The 22,066-nt window shown below is 35.0% G+C and overlaps 1 protein-coding gene and 1 long non-coding RNA gene across 5 annotated transcripts in view; both read right to left on the bottom strand.

The window, feature by feature from the left end:
• Positions 1-22,066, bottom strand: part of LOC121731909 (RNA-binding protein Musashi homolog Rbp6) — a 618,826-nt gene that overhangs the window by 492,473 nt on the left and 104,287 nt on the right. The window lies entirely within an intron of this gene.
• Positions 11,656-22,066, bottom strand: part of LOC121731911 — a 79,010-nt gene continuing 68,599 nt past the window's right edge. The window contains exon 3 of the long non-coding RNA XR_006036301.1: positions 11,656-11,712. This is a non-coding gene — a long non-coding RNA (uncharacterized LOC121731911). The remainder of the gene's footprint in view (positions 11,713-22,066) is intronic.

Below are 22,066 nucleotides of genomic sequence, written 5' to 3'. Positions count from 1 at the left end.
AACATAAATATTTGCACAGCGGAAAACTAATACAAGTTTTTTCATCCATCTACTTTCGCAACTTATCAAACAACGGATATCAGCTCGTACAAGGCATTACAAGGTTGAATTTTATGCCTTGTATTGCACAGGTAGGTAATATCCTCTATTAATTATTTATTTACTATAAAAATACATTTATATGGCAGGCAGGCGGCAGTAACTTATAATCAGCTAATAATAAATTATTAATTACGAAGTAAGTCGTCACAAGTAAAACCACTTTTGTACGCTGCATTTTTCTAACATATTTTATTTATAAGTTATGACTCAACTAATTTTAGCATCTTTAATGAAACTAATTTTAGCGTAGTTTTCAGTAATAGGAGGCTAAGATTAAAAAAAGTTTACAATAATATTATTATCATTCTGCTTAAATATATTCAGCTTCAAAGCTGGTTAAAATAATATAAAAAAATAATAATGAAATAGATAATATAGGAGAAGGTGGTAATATGGGCCTCCACCATCAGTTTAAATAGAAGTCTTTGGCCTCCACTTTATTTATCAACCATTATTTAAAAAAATATAGGAGTCAGAAACCTAAAAAATACATTATGGGACTTCTTATTCATTTGTTTAAACATGTCTTATTAGAGAATAAATAAAACTCGTGCAGGATAATCAAGAGTTTTAATTATTCTTAATCAATCACATTTGGTATTTTGAGATAATGTGATGGTAATGTGGGTCACATTACCCGGAGATGTTACATTAAATGTATTGCACATTAAGTGAAACTTAACGGCAAAAATCACAAATGTAATAGTCACCTTTGGAGCCTCCACAGTCTACATAGCCCATTAGTCAAAAGTTTTATACTGTACCCATGGCTCTACAACTATCGAAATAAAATCACACACACTTAAAAGTTTCGCCGGTCGCAAGTTTAAACTCCATCAAATGACAATCGAACTTGACAGCCTCTGTTGGATTTGTATGATGCAAAATAAGTAGCATGCCGCGATCATCCCGTTCCACCAAAATTATACTGGATAGCGTTGTTAAAACATTAAAATATTGATGGGGGCCAATATATACGCAGGGGCCACATTACCACCTGTTCCCTGTATTGTATTATATTTGGTTAGCTATGAAAATAATGGCACAGTTATTTCGTAGTTGGTAAACCTATTTTATTAAGTATGGTTCAGAAGTCTTACTTTGCTCAAAACAATATTTAAACAAATGCCGTATTTTCCAAATATGCTAAAACGAATGTGAGAACTAGAAACATGATGGGAAACGTTGAAAATAACGCATTTTCTTTGCAAATAGAACGCAAGTGTTATTGAATGTAATAGTTCATAAATACGGCATCAATTTCACGTCGATTCACGTAACATTGTTTGAACGTTCTCGAAAAGATAATAGGAATAAAAATGTGCATAGTAACAGTGCATTGAGTGGCTGTCAAAGATTTCTAAAGTGGTCGAGAGCTCGCCACTTGCACACGAAGCGACCCTCACGATCGAGTGTAAGGATTTTTAAACCCTTTTGTGGCTCATATAACAGAAATGAGTTGCAGTGTTGCCAGTGTTGCTAAGGAAACTTTTGCGATTTTTGTGGAAAGAGGCGGTGGTTAAAACACAATTTAAGAAATGGCTAATACTTTAATATAATAATATTAAAGCGTCGACGTGGGAGAGCCATGCTTCGGCACGAATGGGCCGGCTCGACCGGAGAAATACCACGGGCTCACAGAAAACCGGCGTGAAAAAGCGCTTCCACTGTGTTTCGCCGAGTGAGTGAGTTTACCGGAGGCCCCATCCCCTACCCTTTTCCCTTCCCTACCCTCCCATATTTCCTTCCTTACCCTCCCCTATTCCCTTCCCTACCCTCCCCTATTACCCTATTCCCTCTTAAAAGGCCGGCAACACACCTGCAGCTCTTCTGATGCTGCGGGTGTCCATGGGCGACGGAAGTTGCTTTCCATCAGGTGACCCGTTTGCTCATTTGCCCCCTTTATTTCATTAAAAAAAAGCTATACTAAAGTATTAAAGTAACAAACGAAAATAATGTACTAAATTTTGTAGGGTTAATAAGGAAGCTTTTTGCACACCTTATGGGAATATTTTTTTGCAAAGATTTTAATCTGGAAATTGGTAAATTCGTACTTATGTCATAACTTACTATAATAATTCATAATCTTATTGTTATAAATAAAATCTAAAGCTATGTAGAGTAGGCTCAACGATCTTGAATCTATGTGCTGAGTTTGCTAATATGTATTATTATACTATTCGTTTACGCTTAAAACCTAAGGAAAGATGACCTATGTAAATAGCAATAAAATTCATGATGCATGATATCCAGGTGTATAATGGTATTATAAATTTGAGCTACTTACTACATGGTAAAACGTTATTCTCTGATATTTCAGACACCTTAACGCTCTGTGAAATATATTCTTACACATAATTTGTAAGATAATCGTAAAAGAAATATAAATATAAGAAAGTTTTTTCGCAAGAGTAAGAAACAATAAAAATGATATAAAGTTCCGGATATGTTATCCAAGTATCCACCACTTTTTTGACAGATTCTCCAGACTCTATCCGTCAAGTTAAGTTGTGGATATTGTGGATATTGTGGATGGACTTATCAGTAAGACGTGGTGAAGCAGGCTCTTAAAAATTAATCTATAGTTCCAACTTTATGCCAGGTTTCTTAGTTTTTTGACCGGGGTTTATCTATTCAGCGCTTTTGATTGGCTAACATCAATTGAAACACTAACCAACCATCCTTGAATAGGGGTGTAGACAGTAAACTAAATATAATACAAATTATTGTTTTATTGAGAGTTAGTATTATAGACCTTTTATGCTTTTTGTTTACTGTCAGTGCTGGTACTGCCTCTACAAAACATTGCAGTAATATTGACAAAAACCAAACTACGAGTCAAGACAAAACATTATGTCGTTTTGACTATTAATTTATTTATTTTGTTCAATGCTGTATACAATAATATTACAAGATTACAAGAAATCTTTCCGCAAAAACTACAATGAGTTTATCTGGACAAGATGTGATCGCATTATTTAACTTTACTTAGGGCCTGTTTCATCACTTTCTGATAAAGTGCCTAATTCTATTCACAACTTTTTTGACAGATTCTCCATACTTGATCCGTCAAGTAGCCTTATCAGGAAGTGGTGAAACAGGCCCTTAATAGTTGTTTTTTTTAAGTTGCCGTCAATATTTACACTTTATTATTATTATAGTGATGTTACTTAGGACATAATACTACTACTTAGGATATATTACATACATGCGTGGAGAAAGCTGGGCCATTAATTTTACGAATCACTAAATACAACTAATTACACTAAGCGCCAATTTGTAAACGCTTGCTTTATTAATTGATCATAAGTGAAATACTATCACCAACAGATACTGCAATCATTATGGTTCATGAACCATAATGATAGGTAGGCATTAGGCATAGCTTTGAAATTTTATACAATGTACTAGCTGACTCCGCAAACGTTGTTTTGCCATATAAATTATTTCAAGTATCAATATAAAAGTAGATAAAACCTATTCATAGGCCTAACATATTTGTACATATACGAAATTTCAATAAAATTGTGGAGCCGTTTTGGCGGAGTTCGCGCGCAAACACTATGACACGAGATTTTTTTATTATACTAGCTGTCCCGGCAAACGTTTCTTTGCCATATAAAATATTTCGCCCATATTATTTTATTGAAGTGACTAAATAAGTATGTCACCATGGCAACGTCCATCGCTATCCCGTCGCACAAACAATGGTCGCCGTCAGTCTCGAGTTGTACTAATTTACTATTATTTATTAAAAAAATGCACTTATCAATATAAAAAGTACCCAGTAGCCTATTCTCAGACCGAATACTAATAAAACACTATTTTTCGTGCACTTTTTCCACTATATTAAATTAAATTCCACTATAAAGTGCACGAAAAATATTGTTTTATTAGTATTCAACATGAATTTCAGAACCAACAGTACAATCAATTACATATATTCTCAGACCCACTGAATATGCATATAAAATTTGGTTAAAATCAGTAAAGCCGTTTCGGAGAAGTACGCGGCCTAACATTGTGACACGAGAATTTTATATATAAGATTAGATTGTTTAATATACGTTAAATGAGGCTGTTCAAAGAAACCATATTATTATATTTTCCCGGAGAAAAGCCTATGTCCTTTCCTATCTCCCTTTCTAAGTCTGAGCCAAAATACATGAAATCGCTCCTGTAGTTCGTGAGATTCGCGCGTTTAAACAAATAAACTCATCAGCTTTATAATGTTAATAAAGAAGTTAGCACCTTTTTCGGTTAGGGTAGGTTAGCGTAACTTTTCTTTTTATGCGCAGGGGACACCCTTTATGGATGCCCACCTGCGGTTTGCCTTCAGCCGTATACGGAAGGATATTCTGGATCTGTCTAGGTTAGCGTATCCTGCCTAACCTTCCCTATTAAATTAATCGGATGCTCGGGCCGCACCTGCGTAGTGCTTCGTGCTCAACCCTTAATTGGTCGCATGGGGTCAGATCACTTTCAAACCGAAAGAAAAAGGTGCTAGAGTTCCAGGAATGCAACGACGCTTTTGGTAGTTTCTTAACTCCTATTGAGGTATCCTAATAAGACGTGGTAGCCGGTTAGCTAAGGATGGTGCGTGTGTCGCTACTCTCTTGAGCGCTGACCCCATGCCACCACTTACGTGATTTTTTTTGTCACAAGACAAGTTTCCATTTTTGTAATATTATGTATTGTTACATTATTTTTGATATAATTTAGAATGATTTATAAATATATGAGTATGTTATTCTATTGACAATCTTATTTTATATAATCGCTCTGTAAAAATTTCAATATAGGTCAAGAATCAAGATAGTGAAATACACTGGCGGCTCGAAGGTTTCTGAAGACAAAAGAGATTTTGCGAGTTTATAGCCTCCGAACTTCAAAACTATGTATCGATTTGTGACGGGCATGAATCGGTAGACAAGATTTAAGAGCCTAGAGATGGCTAAAATAATCCCTGACTACTGGATGGTGATGATGATGATGATGAGGGGGTGATGACCAATTGCGTAACAAATCATACAAATGAGGAAAATATGTTTGTTAGTATTAGCTCAGGACTTTTTTCCTTCGGTGCTGCAAAAAAATCTGGTTATCAAAGTGAATAATACATTTTTTTAATCTCGATCTTAACCATAGTGATATTTATGAGATTTCGAGACAGAGCAGTAGTTGATTGATTTTTTTAGTTGTATAGAAGCAAATTAAGATTTTTGCTTATTAAGATTAATTATCTTAAAGCATTCTAACAATTCGCATAATTAATACTTTTTTTTATTCATTTCTTCAACTTAATTTTCATTTTTTTATTTGGGGTCAGTGGAGACCCCATGCGACTACTTGTGTAACTTTTTTGATGCGCCTAATTAAGGGTTAAAACGATACCATTGGACGATCTGCGTGTATCGTCCAATGGTATCGTCTCAATGGACTCATCATAGCACGAAGCTTCGTACGATAGACGCATCACGCATGTGCGGCCGTATCATGATATTAATTATAACATTATTACGTTGTTTTTTCAGCAGCGTACCGTTTCACAATATTTCAATACGCGTTGTTTTCCAACAATACCTAGAAAAACTTTTCTCAGACGTGACCAGACCTTAGGTTTTCATAATGACGCATACAGGGTGCTCGCTATGTAGGCCGGGAGGTCGAGGGCCGTTGAGCGCATCCGCGGTCGCACGCGCTCCAGACCTAAGAGTTAAGACACGTCATGTACTGCGCTTGGATCTTGATACTTTAATTTATATTGAGGTAGGACGTAGTTATACTGATAATTTAAATGTAAATCTGTCGTTATGCTCTACGCGCTAAAGAACTGATTAAGATAAATTTTGGAATGAGTTTGGGTCCCGGGATAAGACATGGCATTTATCACGGAAAAATCTTATATATAAAAATGGATTTTCAAATGTGTTAGTCGCGCTAAAACTCGACAACGGCTGAACGGATTGGCCTGATTTTAATCTTAAAATATTCGTAGAAGTCCAGGGAAGGTTTTAAAGTGACACGAAGTTCACCGGGACAGCTAGTATAGTATAAAATATAGTAATATAGTCTAGTTGATTCTTACTTTTAATTAAACTAGAGGTTGCCCAATGGTCGAAATTCGACCTTAGTTTTAACGACATTAGGACTACTACGTAAAATGTAATTAATAAAAAAATATTGACTTTATCATATTTTTTTTCAACTCTCGTATCTGGGACTCATCTGATCTCAGACTGGCCGGGTAAGCATTGTCTATTTAGTATCTCAGATTCATTAAAAAAAGAATATTAGCTCGATGCACTCCTTCACCATATAAACTATAACTGTGCAAAATTTCATTCAACTACGTTGTCGCATTTTGCTTCAAAAGGGATACAAAGTTTTTCGCTTGCGTATTAATATAAGTATTAATAAAGTAATGAGAAAAAGTAGTAGAAACAGATGTTTTGTCTTTGACGCTTGATAATGAAACACATAACTTCCGATTAAGCCACCAATATTATTAGATGCTTGCTAACTGAAAAAAAAACTACTAAAGCGCCTAGTTTCTATGTTTTAAATATACAGCAATATGCTGGGAGCAATTAAGGCTGCCGGTGCCGAAGCGAATGGGACTCTTCAATCAACGAATCAATCTGCAATCGCGAATGGTCACCACTTGCTACCGACAACCGAACAAATTTATTGCTTTCGAAGTCACTTTTTACTACGCCTGTTGATCTTTTGACGGGGCTTTTATAAATGTTAGATCTGAATACACTGTAATGTTTTGTGAAACTACAGTTATTGATAAAATTGAGTTTTACATGAAGAAAATATAGTTTTAGTCTACGAATAATAAAAACTAGGGAAAAGTAACTCCGTCAAAAAACATGCTCCACAATACTTGTCAAAAAAGTGTACCATAGCCCTTAGGTACACATTTCAATACATTTGCAATATTTAGGTGACCTTGAGCGGTACTAGGCTGACGTTACATGACAGATCAAAAGGAACAAAACGGTAATAGTATGGGAGTTACGATTCCTTAGTTTTTATTATTCGTAGGTTTTAGTATAACGAATATTTTTAGCACGTTTCAATCGGATTTGACTTTTATAATATCGAAACAAAATGATACTAATGGTAATTACATTTTGACAAAGGCACAAATAATATTTACCCAACAAAATAGGATTTGCTTGCTAAATTCTTGACAAACGTGGAAAACAGTTTTTTTTTTATAATATCAGCTATGGACGCTTCACACCACGTTAGTCTGGCACCGTGGTAAGTACCTGAAGGACTTGTGTTACGGGTACCAGACTACGGAAATATATTTAATACTTTTACACTTATATACATATATTTAAGATTTTTATTATATGATACACATTACATATTTAATACATATATCCATGACCTAGGAACTTTGAAAACTTTTTGTTTTGTCGGCGGGATTCGAACCCGCGACCCCCGGCTTGAGCTACCAACAGCCCACCAACTGAGCCACAGGTCGTCAAACTTTACTTTTTTATTAAAGCCACAGTGGTTTAAATCATACCCTGCAAGCTCTTCACAGTCATAATTATAAGTTTCTATGGCTAAACGTGATTAAGGGCCGGTGTTCCGTTCAATAAGTGACATACGTTCGACTGCCAGCGCCACTTAAGGGCGGATTGTTATATAATAGGTAAAGTATCAAAGTTAGTCGACCGTGCTACTTCAAGCGCAATAAGTTCTAGACTGGAAAATTGTAAGTTGACACTTTGTAAGAACTAAAGTGGTGTACATTTTAGAGATATAAGTGTCATTTTATAGCTACATATTAAAATAACTTTAAAAGCACGATACAATTAAAATTGTGGTCATATTAAAACTTTTTGGAATTTGTTTAAGATGACGCCGTATAAAAAACCGTGTTGGATATGTTTTAGATTGCTTGTTTTCTATTGTTTTCTATCAGAGGCCGGCCCGGCCTCTCATAGATAACAAGCAATGGCACAGCAAAAAAATGGAAAGGGCGTAAGCGACAAAATGGTTTTTGTCGCGTAATTTAAAAACCATAAATACATTTCATATAAGCTATTGGCAAATTAAAGTCTATGCTTGAACCAATTTATGTACAAATGTTGGAAGCTTAAGAGGATACACCAGGGGCGAGAGAAATTGAAAATAGGTATTTGAAAATGTATTGCTGTCTCACCAATCTCAAGTCTCCCACCGCAGAGCGCGATAGAGACAACACGGCAAAAATTCTAATAAAAGAACAGAAAATCTTCGATTCCTTGTCCGCTGATTCCTTCACCAAAACTTAACCGATTTAAGTACTTTTTTCATTAAGAATTAAAGCAAGGCTTGAGCTGTGTTCCTATGTTTTATTTTTTTTTTGTATATTTTAGCCAGTTTTGTTTTCTGGGTGTTTGAACACAGAAAAATCTGGCTATTTTTTTGGGTTTTAGACGTTCTTATCTTTTTTAATAATAAAATTATGAAAAAAAGAAAACATAGGGACTTGCTTATAGTGGCCATAGATATTCAGGAAAAAATCATAACTCTAGCGGCATTATCCAGGGAGGAAACAGGGGACAACGTTTGTATGGAAAATCGGTGGTGTGGACTCCTCTTAAATCACTCTCCTCTGTTGGCAAAATAGGAATCCCTTTTTCCTCTGCAAGGTCTTTTTGATTGATTATTCTGTGTTATAAAAGTTGACCTATCGTGTTATGCTGTGGGTAATTCAAAGACAAAGACATGATGAATACTGACAATAAACTCTAATTTCTTATCTTTAGTCATTGCTGAGAAAAATTGATATCGCTACAGCCAAATTATTATCAAGGCGTAGCCTTAAAAGGATGAATTTATACTTTAACTAGCTGACCCAGCAAATGTTGTTTTGCCATAATTTAAATTATTGCTTGTATCAATATAAAAAGTGGATAAAAACCTATTCTCAGACCTAATGAACGTACATACAAAATTTGATTAAAATCGGTTGCGCCGTTTATTCGCCCACAAACAGCAAACACTGTGCTGTCTGTGACACGAGAATTTTAATTTTATATTATGTAAACGGAGGAGTGTCTGTACTTAGGATATTTTTATCTATCAGTCAATGTGACCGATAGATAAACAGACACGTCCAAATTTGAAATTCGGACATACATGATACTGTATATACTATAAGGTGCATTGGGGCAATATCGTAAAGTTTTTGGAAGAGTGAGTATATTGTGTCATTGTTTCAAGATTAGAAGACGAATTTGTATATATTGTTACCTATAACTGTAACATTTTAGTTATAATAAACATATTTCCATGTGAATTGTATATTTTTTAGTTCAAAAGTATTTACGGATTCTGATATAACTACCCCTTTAAAATATAACCCTATTTCTACTTTTCATGGGTAATTTCGAATACTCAAGGTGTAATTTCGAATAACAGCCGAAACACGACCTAATGTAAAAATACATTTAAGGCACATATTTATTTTTATTCTATTTTACCCCATACAAAAACATTGTGCATACAAGCCATAGAAGACACCAAACTAAGTTTTGTACCGAAAAATTTTCGAAATTACCCCATCGGGGATGCAGATGTCCTCAACATTTGGAGCAAAGAAATAAATAGAATAAGAACAATAAAAAAGCCAACGAAAGTGGTAGCTAACAGAGATAGAACTATTAACCTATCAATATACAGAAAATCTGCTGGTTAGGGGTGCGTTTTAGGGTTCCATAGTCAACTAAGTTTTGTTGATTAGTGAACTAAAACGACTAAAACGGTACCCTAATAAGCTGTTTTTTTGTATAATGATAGGTTATTATAGTTATATAATTCAAGAGTAACCTTGTCCTACAAATAGAACAATCGATATTTTAGGACCATCAAATCGGAATATTATTATGTTGCACACCCCTGCAAAAGACTATGAAAAATTTTTTGGGGAAATTTCGTTAACAATTTTACCCCACTGGGGTTATTTCGAATGTTTATTAAAAATCATAGCTAGAGCAACATAACCTATTCTTAGGAAAGCAAAAAACGTCAAAGCTTCTTTAAAACAAACAAAATATTACGTAACTTACCTAATTTCTGTGTAAAAAAATACGGGGTAATTTCGATAATTTTGATAATCCCAAAAAAATCATAAAATTGCACTTGGCGCGAAAAAATGAACTTAGCGCACATACACTGCCGGCTGACGGCTCGAGGGAAAGGAAGTGGGGGAGGTGATTAAATTGGCGTCTCGGTTAATGTAGCCAGAGCTCAAAATTACTTTCTGTTTGGTAATTATTTGCCATTTTCGGAATATCCCCATTTTTTTTTCTTCCGAAGTTACCCCAATGCACCTTACCAGACTCGCAACGCCCCGTGGTCTAGTGGAATAGAGCGCGGCTCTTGACTCGGAGGTCATGGGTTCGATTCCTGCGTTGGAAAAATGTTATTTCCAAGTTTGGTTAGGACAATGCAGGCTGATCACCTGATTGTCTGATAAGTAAGATGATCCATGCGTCGGATGGGCATGTAAAAAGTTCATTTGTTCAATAAATAATAGCAAATGATTACAAATCGAGACTGACGGCGACCATTGTTTGTGCGACGGGTTAGCCGTTATGGTCGTTGCCATGGTGACATACTTATTTAGTCACTTCAATAAAATAATATCCAGGGCGAAGTACTTTATATAGCAAAACAACGTTTGCCGGAACAGCTAGTATATAAAGTAGGTATAACATTTAGTTCGAATTAGTTTCCTAGCCGAAATTCTGAATTTTGATAAATTAAACATTAATGCCAAAACTATTTACCAATTAATTTACCATATTTACATATTTGATTCATCTCATTTACCATTATTTTATTGAATGCGCTGAAAATTCAAACGTTCACAAATTCAAAATTTATATCATCAATTCCTACATAATTATACAAATTAATAATATATAAGGTATTTATGAATATGATAAATATCCACTTTACTAAAATCATGTTTATACTATTTCATGTTAAATAGCATAATTATTAATATTACAGATAATAATAGTATTAATATTATTTTAATTAAACATTATGTGTTAGCAGCGGTAAAGCTTACCTACCTTATTTCAAAAGATTAGTATTTTTCTTCATTGAAAAAAAACTTTTTATGAAAAATTATTCTATTTCCAGAAAATTTCTGACAGATATTTAGATATTTTACAAAGGCTTCGCTAGGTTTTGTTGAGTTGCATAATATTAAGTTTTAGTGCATAATGGGTACTCATGTAATATGTACCTATGTATAATATTATAAACTCCATCAAAGTAAACAATATACCTTAATTTGGTTGATATTATATTACGTCCTTAGATTTAGTATTATTTATAGTACTTATCTGTTGATAATATTTAGCTACGCATTTCGATACATTTCCTGGCACTCAGACGTAATCTTCGTTAGATATAAATAAAAATACAAGTGTACGAGCTACGTTTATTCAATCTACATTATCCGAAACTTTGCCTCGTACTCGTAACTTTATTTGGCCGCGTTTGGCCCAAACGTGTGGGCCGGAAGGGGCCAACAAATCTCGGGGGCCGCAACGTTTGTCTCCATATCTTTCGGCGATTTACCTGCAAATAAAAAACGAATCGAGTTAATTTACAACTTGGACATCGGCCAAACATTTCAAACAGTCATCTAAGTTGGTCTAGTTACAAAATGTACAAAACAAAAGTTATTTCAATCGTCTTGTTCGCCGCTCATTAGAACACGTCGCGCGGGTGTTAACGTCTGGTTTAAGAAAAGATTGGAATCCGGGGTTTTCATGATTTTTGTTTTCGTCGACCTATCCCAGATTCATAAGGTTTTTAACAGGAGTTTTTTCATCTAACTGTGGTGCTGATTGGTTAATTTTTTTCAATAGATAATGTATGTATGTTCCTATCAATCAACAGACATTATCTCAAGATCTTCAAAATGATTTTACAAATAACAATAAAAATTAATATGGTTTACAGATTTCGTCAGCAAAAAACGTAACATTGAAAATAACTAGTCACATGACGAGTCTCGACGTGACGCAGATAATCTATTTGAGACTCAAAATAAATTCGGTATATCCATAACTCTTTCTTACGCACCAATAAAAACGCACGCCTCGTTTCCTAGCGAATATTACATACATGCATCCAAATAAATATTGACTAACGTCTCCATTCCAAACTACATCAAACAAATGCATTAATCTCCCGGCTCGTAATCTCCTCTTTAATTGCCACTTTTAATGTCTATTTAACTGCAATATTGGATCGCAAACATGCGCATGCCTCACCAGTTAAATACCTGTATGAGGTGTAGCGGAAAATTCCGAACTGTACTATCAGAGAAGTTGATTCTTAGGTAGATGACGGACCTAAGTATTTTGGTCACGTTAAGTGAAACCCATCCGACCTATCACAGTTAAATCCCCAAGCGGCACCCGGCTTGGGTGACAATAACAATTGAAAATTTATTGTGTCTGCGATTCCCACGATCGAGGTATTAAAGTTCTAGCTACTGAGGTATGTAATATGATTAATTACAGTATTATGAATACAGGCACACGGCTGACAAGGAGCTTGACAAGTAGGAACCAAGAGTTTTTGAGGGTGCTAAACAAGTATGCAAAACTTATTACATTTACATCAAAATTGAATTTTTTACCCATCATATTATGGGTCAGTACTCACTATCGGTATTACTCGATAGTCTTACTCCAAATTTTTGACATGGGGGAGCCATGCTTCGGCACAAATGGGCCGGCTCAACCGGAAAAATACCGCGGGCTCAGAGAAAAGCGGCGTGAATCAGCGCTTGCGCTTTGTTTTGCCGAGTGAGTGAGTTTACCGGAGGCCCAATCCCCTACCCTTTTCCCTTCCCTACCATCCCCTATTTCCTTCCCTAACCTCCCCTATTCCCTTCCCTACCCTCCCCTATTACATTATTCTCTCTTAAAATGTCGGCAACGCACCTGCAGCTCTTCTGATGTTGCGAGTGTCCATGGGCAACGGAAGTTGCTTTCCATCAATTGACCTGTTTGCTCGTTTGCCTCCTTATTTCATTTTAAAAAATCGAGTAAAAATCCATCCAGCCGGCTCTATGCGAGCCTTTGAGCTGTGAGTTTTGCGGTCCACATGATAATTTTTACTCGATTTGGAGTACAACTATCGAGTAATACCACAATAGACATAACTACCAGTAGTTCGACTGCAAAGAAACGGACAGGTTTCAATATCTGTCAAATTCGTCGGGTTTCACTAGGATTATGAATGGATTGTCCCTCGCGCTGGCTGATATAATTTATTTTTAAATATTTAGAATAAATATTTCAAAATTGGATTCTGACAATTTTAATCGCATGTGCCAAAACACAAACAACAAAACGACCAAAGAGGAACACGTCCATCGAATATGTCATAGTTTTAAATTCGTACGTAACAAGCACAATAGACATAACTACCAGTAGTTCGACTGCAAAGAAACGAACAGGTTTCAATATCTGTCAAATTCGTCGGGTTTCACTAGGATTATGAACGGAATGTGCCTCGCGCTGGCTGATGTAATTTATTTTTAAATATTTACAATAAAGATTTAAAAATTGGATTCTGTCAATTTTAATCGCATGTGCCAAAACACAAACAACAATACGACCAAAGAGGAACACGTCCAGCGAATATGTCATAGTTTTAAATTCGTAGGTAACAATTTAACAACCCTGGCGACGATTTTCAACATAATACGTCAAATTTAAAAATTTCAACATCAGTTCTAAGTCGACATACTCTATCATTCTGTCTACTCTGTAACAAGTTAACAACCCTGGCGACGATTTTCGTCATAATACATCAAATTTAAAAATTTCAACATCAGTTCTAAGTCGGCATACTCTATCATTCTGTCTACTCTGGTAATACCGTATGTGAGTACTTAGCAATACACAGGGAAGAATACATGTCATCCCATCACTTTACGTCTAGCGCAAAGCATCACAACTTCGGAAAGTTGCACGCTCTACTTTCAGTTGTCAATTTGGGATTTAGCGCGAGCATAGCGAACGTGGAGTGGCGTCAAATTACTAATAGGAATGCTTTTAGCGGTACATCTCATCTTTGGCAAAATCAGTTTATTACGCACTAAAATAACTTTTTAAGAACAAAGGGAAAACAAGAGATTAACATGCAGCTGCCTTTTTGCATCGCTTATTATTGTATTTTGCATGAGAAAAAGGTAAATCACCTACAATAACAAGAAACATAATGCAATAATCTATTGATGGAGCCCGCAGACGGTTTAAAGGAAGAAAACAAATACCATAGATATTGTTTATAGAGATAATTGAGCACGTGACGCAGGATGACGCACGGGCGTGCGGCGTGCGCGGGCGCGGCCGCGCGGTTGCGGCGTGGACGCGTGCGGCGTGACGCAAGTGACGTAGGGTCGCCAACCGTCCAGCTAACTGTATGTGTACAGTGGGCATATGAGAATTGGAATCCATATCCATACTAATATTATATATATGCTAAAGTGTGTCTGTCTGTCTGTCTCTTCAAGCTTAAACCATGGAACCGATTGGTATGGTCGAGATACTCGTAGTACTTGACCCGGAGATAGGACATAGGATACTTTTTAACCCCGAAACATGTACGATTCCTGCGCGATAAACTAATTTCGAGGCAATAGAGTTGCGAGCGTTCTCTAGTGATTAATAAAGATTTTCTTATGAGACGTCATGATTTTTAATATTTATTATTAATTACTGTTAGTAGCGCATTTTTATAGCTTTAATTATATTTTAAAGGATCTAAGGAATCTTAACTTATTTAATATGCGTTTGTTGTGCAATTTTTACATAAATGTACCATTTATTATTTCATATACAGAAGGTATGAAGAAAAAACTACTACACAAATACACCTTGGTTTGACGTAAAAGTGCAAAGACCGATACCATAAACATAATATAGATAATAATAATTAATATAGGTACAGTAGACAAATCAAGAATCAAGAAAAAAAGAATCAAGCGCATTTTCGGCAACTTGAAGCAATCATTAGGCTGAAGCCAAACGAGCGTAATTTTGTTAGTGATGACTCACAAAATTACGCTCGTGTGAATCAAACGGGACTTTTGTATGAAACTAAATGCAGCAGAATTTCTGCCAGCCGAAATTCTGCGACTCACAACTCACAAATTACGCTCGTTTGGCTTCACCCTTAGTGTGATTTCCGATAGCTTAAAGCAGTACAAAATACAACAATGCGGTTAATATAGACGTGAAACTTGTGTCTACGTAGAGCGTGTTTGCTGTACACTACCCTATTCCTTCCCTACCCTTCCCATCCCTATTACCCTATTCCCTCTTAAAAGGCCGGCAACGCACCTGCAGCTCTTCTGATGCTGCGAGTGTCCATGGGCGAAGGAAGTTCCTTTCCATCAGGTGACCCGTTTGCTCGTTTGCCCCCTTATTTCTTTAAAAAAAAACACTGGGTTACAGTGAAATCCATACTGATACATAAATGCGAAAGTGTGTCTGTCTGTCTATTACCTCTTCATCCCCAAGCCGCTGAACCGATTTTGCTGCTTGGTATGGTGATACTTTGACTATCGGGAAAGGATATTTTTTTCCCGGAAAAATGTACGGTTCTTGGATAGATTTTTTCGGGATGAACTATTATAATACCTTTTAAATTGTCTACCTGACACCACAAGTTCCAAAACTAACAACAAACTAACGTTTTTTAACCGATACTAAATCTCGAATTTTGCGTATCCGTGCTCACAGCGTGATAGAAGCTAATCATGCATAGTTTATATTTATATATCTCAGTCCGGAGCACATTTATCATATTCCGTCGCCCAGAATAGTCTGACATATTTTAACATATTATACCGAGGATTGATTCTGTCGTGTTATAGATTCATCAAAATACTTTAATGAATTTTTGTCATCAGTTTCGTGGAGAAAAACACATCGAGATTGTTATTTTTAAGCTGTCAAGTCTCAAAATTAAATGCAGTTAATTATTTACTAGCTGACCCAGCAAACTTTGATTCGCCATATCGTTTCATATTTAAATACAATTTCAGCTATACTAAATAGAATATTTAAATACAATTTCAGCTATACTATTTAGACTTAGACAGATCCGATAAGCGGTTTAATTTTTATCTAATCGGTACAACCGTTTCGAAGTAGCTTGGCAACGAGCACTGTTGTACGAAAATTTAATTATTATAATATATATAGTTATACTCTATATATATAAGTTTTAGCTGCGCAATAGAAATTAGAAACTAATATGTGTCCTTTCCCGGGGCTCACAGATATCTCTCACCAAATTTCATGCAATTTCACTTAAGGCGCCCCACGGAAATGCTGAATTTACTGTATTTAGAGCCTTACTAACTCATAATTTCAAAACTACAAAAATATAATAAAAATACATCAATAATCTTCAGTATTTTAATATTCCTTTCCGCATTAGCAATTTACTATTTTGTTCATTATACTCATGATATTAGCTTCCAAAGTATGTATAAAATTCAAGCGTACTTGCAGCATCTCCCTAGTATTTAAAATTTAAAAATTACTTTTATTTTAAACACACGAAAATTGATAGATAATTTCATTTGCTACATATTCCCCGTTTGATTTTTTTATATCAATTTTGAACTAATAAGTAAAAAAATTGGATTTCGGTGCGATCTCGGCAACGCCGAACGCGTCAAATATGGTCAAGGTCGTTTGCCCGAGGCCATCCCTCGCCTCGCCTCCCTTAAGTGGTCTTAGAAGCAGACAGACACAATACAGGCAAAAATATATCATACCTCTTTGACACAGAGATTTTTTGGAATCAAAATTTCTTTATTTACCAGTAGTAGAATTAAATATCTAAGCTCTAAAACCTTAAAATTCTTCAAGGTTCAAAGAAACATAGAAGTCGTAATCACTGTCTTCAATATGTGTAAATGTATTCAAGAAGTAAGATAGTATCCAGTGAAGCCAAATAAAGATTCAGAAACTTTAATGAGAGAAACTCGGAGTAAACTTACGAGAGGAACGAGAATTTCTAAATAAATATTCAATTACCGTTAGTCAAAATTGTTTTATATTTACTTAAAAGCGAAATAAGAATATTTTTCTTGGCAAAATTAACTCGTTTTTCCCCCCGGCTCTATCGGTTTTCTAAAATTTCTGCCCAGGAAACTGTTTAAAGTCCTGGGGGGTGTGCCAAAATCTTTTCGTTTTCGCTTCGTTATAGTATCGCCGATGAAAATGTATGGAATTGACATAAGCGTTCGTTAATATGACTTTGACGTTCGACTCGTCTTATGTCTATTCCATACATTTTGATCGCCGATTCTATAACGAAGCGATAACGAAAAAGTTTCGGCTAAATGGCAAAAAAAAGATAATTTCAAATATGTGTCTGCTAATTCTTTTTGCTCAAATGGATGAACCGAATGTAGTAAAATTTGGTTTGAAGATACTTGGAAAACTATAAGAAGGATCATTATGCAAATACACAGGTCGGTTGCCACACGGTCAGCTAATTTCTGAGCTATGTTTTGAGCACTGCTCTAATTCTAATTATTCTATTTAAAAGCAAAGTATCCCGCTATGGATTAAAAAAAGTATCATTATAGTTACGTTATAAATAAGTTACAATATAGTGAGTTGTGTAAACTTTTCTCGTTATTACCTCATACGAAATGTTATATTTTTGTTCTTCTGAATACCAGAATTAATTGCAGAGGCATGGGTAACATTATCAGCTGCTTGAGTCATACTACAGCCTGTAAAAAATGATAAAAAATGATTTTTCTATTTATCTTTATTATATCAAGATGTAAATAGTATCTAATATTCTGATTTTCAAAACTTTCACAAAAAATATGTTTTCACCAATTTTGAAGAAAGCTAAGTTTTTTCGATTTTTAAGGCCAAAAATTTAAATTCTTATCTTAAAGAGTGTTAATATTGTAATATAAAGCCTTTCGTATATAATTATCTCACTATAGATAGTTTGGTAGAATTTGTAGATTCGTTACAGTACTCGTAATTTAGTTTACAAATAAAAACAAAGAACTTTTGAAAGCGTAAAGTATTCAGTATTCAACATTTAAAATACTTTCAGCACTCCAATTATATGTTTAAACGTAAGTTCTAAATTCCTGTAAAACATGGAAGTTACGTGCTGAAACTAATAGAATTAGACGTTATAACATTCCGTGATAGTACTTCGTATTTTTCACACAATTATTGCTCATTAAATTGTTAGTTTAATGTGGAGAGCGTTACTGCTGGTTGACATGAATATGTGAGTTATGAGTTGTTAAGGGATTAAATCGGTGTTATTAGTTGTTTCGGAGTTAGCTAATTGAAATGGTTAAGGCCATCCCCTGAGCAAACGACCTTGATGCATGGGAAAAAAAATGGATTTTGGCGCAATCTCGGCAACGCGGCAAATGTTTGCCGCGTGGCCGAGATCGCGCCAAAATCCTATTTTGTAAATTTAACCAAAGATTTGACATTTTGCATTGTAGTTAAAGTTATTTTACTTATCTTAGTTCACAATGACCTAAAAAAATCAAACTTTCAGTATGACATAGTTATTGAAATTGTCGATCTATTGGCGTGTGTTTCAAATAACCGTAATATATAAATACTAGGGAGATATGCTTGAATTTGAATAAATTGGTATTACTTTAGAAGCTGATAATATCATGAGTATACAAAACAAAAATAGGAAATTAATAATTATGAAAGGAACGTCATATATTATTCATAGAAGGAACGTTCATATATATATGATTATTGCTGAATTTTTATTATAATTTTGTAGCTTTCAAATTATGAGTTAATAAGGCTCTAAAAACGGTAAATTACGGTATCTCCGTAGGGGGAGCGTCTTAAATCGAAACTATCGAAATCGAAAATAGCATGTTTTCGGGGCACTGAATGTTCTTTACAAACTTAGAAATATTATAAGTAATACTAAATGATTCCCACAACTACGTTGCGCCGAAATTCGTTTGTTGCGTGGGAACTGTACATTTTCTAGGATAAGAACTAGGTCCTTTCCTCGGATTCAAAGTTTGACCATCGAGGAAATTGATTCCTAGGATTGCGTCAATTGGTCGGCTTTAAATGTCAATTCAATGTTAGCTGTGATCGGTCTGATCGGTTTGACTTAACGCGACCAAATTACTCAGGCCCGCCATCTGCCTATAGGAATCAACTTCTCTGATAATACAATGTACATACCCAATTTCATTAAAATCGCTTCAGCGGTTTAAGCGTAAAGAGGTAACAGACAAACACATAAACACTTTTTCATTTATAGTTAATATTAGTGTGGATGTTTCTACAATTTTCATAAGGATTACTAGTGTTGTAAATATAAAAGTACAGGTCTTGCAGTATGGCCGCACTTTATTTATTTATTGTTAACTTAATTCTAGTTAAATGAACAATTTGACAGACAATGTATAAAAGTAATATTAAAATCTTCATTAAATTCATAAAGTTAATGTACCTAGCGGAATAGAGCAACAATCTCGAGCTGTCAAACGAAACCAAAATTAGTTTTCATCTGTGTGAAAAATAATATGTGTACGAATTGTATGTGATTAAATTGTCAACGTGCGGCACGTGCCGACTGGACGTCAAAAAAGAGTGCTGCTGTCATATATCACACGTCTCTTTTTACCATGCAGTGTTACTGATAGTGACATCTCTCTTGCTCAGGCCTTTGTTTCTCTATTCCGCTAGGTATATTAACTTTATGATTAAATTGATGTTAAAAGTATACGTCGATGTGCTAGCTATCAGAGAATTTGATTTATAGGCAGATGGCGGACCTACGTAATTTGGTCGCATTATGTCAAGCCCAGCTGACAAATCTTCTTATGAATCAATTTCTTCAATGGTACTTAGACTACTTAGGGCCCTTCCACACGAGCTTTTTTTTGCGCACTGACGTTTCTGATGCGCTCGTCTTCTGCGCGTTTTCATCGCGTTTTGGCACATATTTAACTTTAGGTTTCCTTGCATTTGCTGAGCGTTCAACTTGCATTTGTATCGATACAAGGTTTTCCATAGATATCAGAGGACCATGTTAAAATGTAGAGTCACGTTAGGATGATGATGTCAGACGTTTTTGTAAGAACAATATTTGCTTTGATTGTAAGCTACAATGCTTACGCTAGAGAGGGTTGTTGCCACAGTGGCCTAATGGGATTTCCACCGGGAGCTCGGGTTACGTCGCAGACATTATTGTGTGTCTTTATTTTGCTTTTTTTACTTTAAATAAGTTCTATTTATAATTCAGTTTTGAATCAATTAAGCAATTATCAACTCATTTAGAAGGACTAATACGTGTCACTTGATGTAAATAAATCTTCTTCTAAACGAGTCTTCTTTCATTGTTTAGTCCGAAAGTATGCATGACTGCCATTAGGTTTTTACTTTTTAGACTTTAGTAAAATAATAAAACAACAATGTCATTAAATCATTTGGAACTTCATTATGTTGCAAGAACCTATCTTGCTAACTCGATCTGCTATTTTGTTTCTAAATTTCAATTTTCGGTTACTACATTCGTATATTATACTATATAGGTCGTTATTATTAAAGCATGGTATCCTAATTTTAACCTTTACAAAAATAGCGCGATCAAAGTTATCTAAAACGTATAAAAATTATGTTGAAAACTTCATAATGAGACGAAATATAAATGATTAGTGTTGCCAGTGCTAGAATCACATGACCTGGTGGGATTTACTGCTTTTCAAAGTGTGTACATACATAGAGACAGTACGATATAATAATTATAGGTCTACCAGAATCTGATGGCAATTTTTGACAGCAGATTTTCAAAAAATATCCTTGATCATTGGATAAATTTTTATATTTGCATGTTTAACACACAGAATCAGCCGCTATAAGAGAAAAAAACGATCAAAATGTTTTATTATAATTACCCCGGTATTGCTAGAGTCAATATATTTTCTCACTTTTTGCCATCAGATTCTGGTAGACCTTTAATAAGCAATAGCGAGGTCGTTGAGCATAAAGAAAACCGTTTATTAACCTATCTCTACATGTCTCTGCTTCGCCCAAATAATAAGTGGTTTGTACAAACACGAATGCGATAGTATTAAAAATATATTCGTAGTGAAAAAGACGAGTAGAAGAAAGAGGTCGATTGAAGATAAATCCTTATTATTTCATTTTCGATAACGTACTGGAAGACCAATCCATTTGCAATAAAGTTACAAAATCAACTTTGAAGAATGAGAGATGATTACTATAAACCAGCCTTTCCCGAAGTGGGCGATAATACCCCCTTGTGGGCACTGCAGGCCAGAAGGGGGACCCAAAAAAAATTAGGGCGTTGTGTAGAGGCTTGGGATTTATAATTTTATTTCATCTGGACGCATTTTAAATTAATGCATTTATTCCCCACATTTGGTTTGTCAACGTCTAATTTTGCATTTATTTTTAAAAATCTGAGACTCCGAGTTCACTTACTCATATTTTTTCATACGTCAAACTTAATTTAAATAAAGATTTGAAAGTAGGTGAAACAAGGGGGGCGCCAAAAAAATTGTTCTCAAAGTGGGCAGTGGACATATTATCTCAGTTTGGGAACCCCTGCTATAAGTGTATGGTCGTATTACTACACTGTGCATACCAGGAGATGGTTTTTGATGAAGACAATCTTTAACAAGATCTAAATGTATTATTAATTATCAGAAAAGTTGATGAGAGTTGATGAAAGGACCTAAGTAATTTGGTCGCGCTAAGTCAAACCCATCCGACCGATCACAGCTAACATTGAATTGACATAAGCCGACCACATGACGTAAGTCCGTCAACTGCCTAGGAATCAATTTCCTCGCTGGTACATAATTTTGTACAGTTCTCTACCAATGTATATC

The sequence above is a fragment of the Aricia agestis genome, chromosome 11 (genome assembly GCF_905147365.1).
Source record: "Aricia agestis chromosome 11, ilAriAges1.1, whole genome shotgun sequence".
In the NCBI taxonomy this organism is placed as follows: domain Eukaryota; kingdom Metazoa; phylum Arthropoda; class Insecta; order Lepidoptera; family Lycaenidae; genus Aricia; species Aricia agestis.
This window is presented reverse-complemented; position numbering and strand designations above follow the sequence as displayed.